Below are 4260 nucleotides of genomic sequence, written 5' to 3' on the forward strand. Positions count from 1 at the left end.
AAAGGTAGAAGGTCTTACCATTAAAAAGAAAAATCAAGGAGAAAAAGAACCATAATGAGAACACATCATTCCTTTGTACAGTTTCCAATGCCTTATGTCTGAAGCTTAGTTGTTTTTGCTACCTATGAAAAAATAGGCAAATATTAATATGAACAAGCAAAATGCTAGAAAAGAGGAAAATTGTTACTTTGTGTCAAAACACGATTGTAATTAGCAAATAAATTTTGCTACTTTTTGTTTCTGAAAGTTGTTTTTTAAGTTTATTTATTTATTCATCAGAGACACAGAGAGGCAGAGACATAGGCTGCTGGAAGCTTGACGGATTCGATCCCAGGAACCCAGGATCACGACCTGAGCCAAAGGCAGATGCTAAACCACTGAGCCACCCAGGCATTCCTGAAAATTTTAATAAGGAGTATCTTTGGCTCTTTCTGTCTCAGATTTTGGAACTGTTGCACCTACCTTTTCCTTGCAAACTCATGTTGCTCACCTAAAGAAAAATATAAGATAATTAATGAACTTGTTTATGTTCCTTCACTCTTGAAAACTTGAAGAATTCATTTTATTCTATAATTTTCTTTTGGCTTCCACTTATTAGCAAGTTCCACATGGTGAAATCCAGGTAGTTTCCATATAATTTTTTATCATTGTGAACACCCAAAATAAATTCCATCGGCTTGGCCTTTATCAAATCATAGATCGTTATATGTTCCAAGCCCTGTTCATTTTACTGCACAACCAAAAATTCGTTGCACTGTTTTAGGGTAGAAATGTCCAACAAGGGCAGCCTGAGGGGCTCAGCGGTTTAGCGCTGCCTTCCGCCCAGGATGTGATCCTGGGGACCCGGCATCAAGTCCCACATCAGGCTCCCTGCGTGGAGCCTGCTTCTCCCTCTGCCTGTGTCTCTGCCTCTCTTTCTCTCTGTGTCTCTCATGAATAAATAAATAAAATCTTAAAAAAAATGGAATGTTCAACAAAAAACATACAGACAAATCAGAAGGACATATTGTTTTCCACTGAACACAATTTTGAATTCTTAACTACTTCATCTATTCTGCTTTTCATAAACCTTGTCTAGCTCAGTCATTTTTAATTTAATTTTTTCCCATTTTAATTCTTCTTAAGCTATCTCTCAAATTAGTCACTTTAGAAATCATAGCCAATTCAAGATGATTTATAGGAAATACACAGATTGGAAATAATGTAGTCAGCAAGGTGATTAATTTGTAGATGTAATAATTTGCTACTTCTTGAAAGAATTCATTTTCTCAACAAATGTAGTTTTCTTTCTCAGTCATTTTTGATCCAACTCAACATATCTCTCTTGCAATGTTTACTAAGTATATAAATTTTTCCACCATAAAGTAAAATCACGATTGTTGGGATCGTACATGCTTCTTTGGCAATTTTTTTTCTTATAATAAATTGTCTTCTATACAGCTGGAATATTTATTTTGGATACTGAATAAACAAAATTTCTCTCAGTTATCCAACTATGTATGTAATGTATATTTTCCTTTTTTGGCTTATAAACAATTTCATTTCTCATATTCTTTTTTAAAAGTTTTTTATTTAAATCCAATTTGCCAACATGTAATGTATATTTTCATATTTTTGCATTATCTCAATATTTATGAAATCCTAAACATTCCCAAGAATGTCTTATGTATAAGTGATAGTGTCTTTCCAGCCGACTTCTGAGTGAGCTTAGAAAGAATGCTGTGATGTTTTTATGATGAAATCAGGAGAATATTTGATGTTAATAAAATGTTCAAGATTTCAACTCAAGATCTAGACTAGAAGTATATTTTGGATTTTCCTCCAGGATATAATCAAAGAACTTTCTCCCTAATAAAATAGTGATTGACCCCTAACACTTTTCCTAAACAAGGATACTAGAATCTCACTTGAGCTACAAAAATGTGTCTGCTTTGCAGAGTAATTCATATTAGCTCTGACTTCAGCATTAACTGATAGGAGACTTTTTTGTAAGCATACCAATAAACATTATCAGAGCAAACATTTCTTACTTCATGCAAAAATTATTTTTAAAAGTTTTATGTGCTTTATATGAAACTAATATCTAGTAATAATCACACTTAATACTTTTTTCCTGGAACAGTTTCCTGGGAAATAATGCATTCAAAAAATACCTGTAATTTATGTTCATTATTAAATGTTTTCTGATAAATTCATGTATTCAATTGCCTGCAGGTTTAATTTTAAGCCATTAAGAGAATTTTCTTTACAAAGGACTAACCTTTTGTAGTAGCAAATAAAAAAATACAATCATCATTTTAACTGTATGGTTTCTAAGAAATAATCTGATATCTCTGAATATCTAGTCCTTAGGTTATTTGCAAAGCCTTACAGGATGACAAATTTGGAGTTGAGAGATGATCTGAGGTGTTCTTGACCTGCTATTTTGTTTCAACAGTGTAGTCTACTACAAATTGTCTCCCAAGATTGGATATTTTGAGAAGCAGGTGCTTTATCTATTATCTCATTTTTTACTGTCTTAGCCCTGTTCTAATTGGCTTAGCCATGAAAAATAACATTTTTTGAACTCAGACCATCTTCTTGTCAGTTATTCAGTGATTTCCTCTCCTCAGGTTATTTGCCCTGAGTATATTCAACATCCACTCTTCTGATCTCTATATTTTCAGAAAGCACTCAAAGAGCTCCTAATTCATGGACAAAATAATTCAGGTCAGTAAGTGAATTGTGACCTTTGCTATGAATTTTTCATACAAGATTGCAAAACCCTTCTTGATAAGGACTGTGCTTTATTTATATATTGGTTCCCAGCAGTCTGCCATCATGTGCCTGGCACATGGTGAACAGCTTGTTGGTATGGACACTTTTTGAATTATTTGTCTCCTGCACAAAATTATATTCATTCTTCCCTTCAACTTTAAGCATTGGTGTTTATAATTTGAAAATAGCTCCATGAAGTTATTTTTGCAGCTTTTTATTTTTGGACAAAATAAGGGTTGTCCATATTTTATATACTGGGCAATGAAGGCACTTGTCAGATGATACTCAGTAGAATGAGAAGATCACTTTTAGTCAGTCAATGCTTTATTGTGTTGAATGCCAGCACAATATTCCTCTGTAAATATGTTTTTAAACTGCCTCTAGTAACATTATGATTTTTGAAAATCAGCCTTTGAGAAGTGCTCCTGGAAAACATGAGCAGAAATTATTAGCCTTTAGTATGTTTCCTTTTGAGAGTACTATTTTATTTATATGAATAATATTAGAACAAACTTAGGGTATTTTTTAAGATATTATTTATTTATTCACAAGAGACACAGAGAGAGAGAGGCAGAGACATAGGCAGAGGGAGAGGCAGGTTCCTTTGGGGAGCCCGATGTGGGACTCGATCCCAGGACCGCAGTATCACAATCTGAACCAAAGGAAGACGTTCAACCACTGAGCCACCCAGTGCCACTTAAATAGTTTCTTAAGCCTAACTAAAGTTGGCATTCTAATACAATGTCAGTATTCTTTATCAAATTTGTGTCTGTTAAATCATGTACTTGAATAAGAATGTAGTTCAAATACTTGCACTTGAGCTTCAGATTACTTAATATGTCACTAGGTAATTTAATCTTATCTAGGTGATTTTTATTAATATAACCATCAGTAATTCCAAATAAGAACAATACAGTTTCCAATATTCATTTACTGTTAATATTCTTAAGTCAGCATAATAGAATAAAAATAAGTAGTCAATACAATATCTTCCTGGGCAGCCCCAGTGGCTCAGCCGTTCAGCGCCATCTTCAGCTCAGGGCAAGATCCTGGAGACCTGGGATGGAGTCCCACTTCGGGCTCCATGCATGGAGACTGCTTCTCCCTCCGCCTGTGTCCCTGCCTGTGTCTCTGCCTCTCTCTCTGTGTGTCTCTCATGAATAAATAAATAAATACTTAAAAAATACAGTATCTTCTAAAAGATTGCCCATACATTTGGTGAGAATTAGGAGATCAGAAAGACTCTCTCTCTCAAGTCATAATCATGATTTTAACAAAAAAATTCATGTCTAATATGGGGGTAAAAGAGATGGGATGGTTATTAATTTGTGTGATAACATATTGTATTCCTAGTATTCAAGAACATTTTAGTAGTACTATTACTACTAGTCAGATTGTTCTGTATTCATTCCCGTGGTGTGTTTTTTTTAAGATGTATTTATTTATTTATTTATTTATTTATTTATTTATTTATTTGAGAGAGAGACAGAGAGACAGAGATAG

This window comes from Nyctereutes procyonoides, unplaced genomic scaffold, assembly GCF_905146905.1.
Source record: "Nyctereutes procyonoides isolate TBG_1078 unplaced genomic scaffold, NYPRO_anot_genome, whole genome shotgun sequence".
Lineage (NCBI taxonomy): Eukaryota > Metazoa > Chordata > Mammalia > Carnivora > Canidae > Nyctereutes > Nyctereutes procyonoides.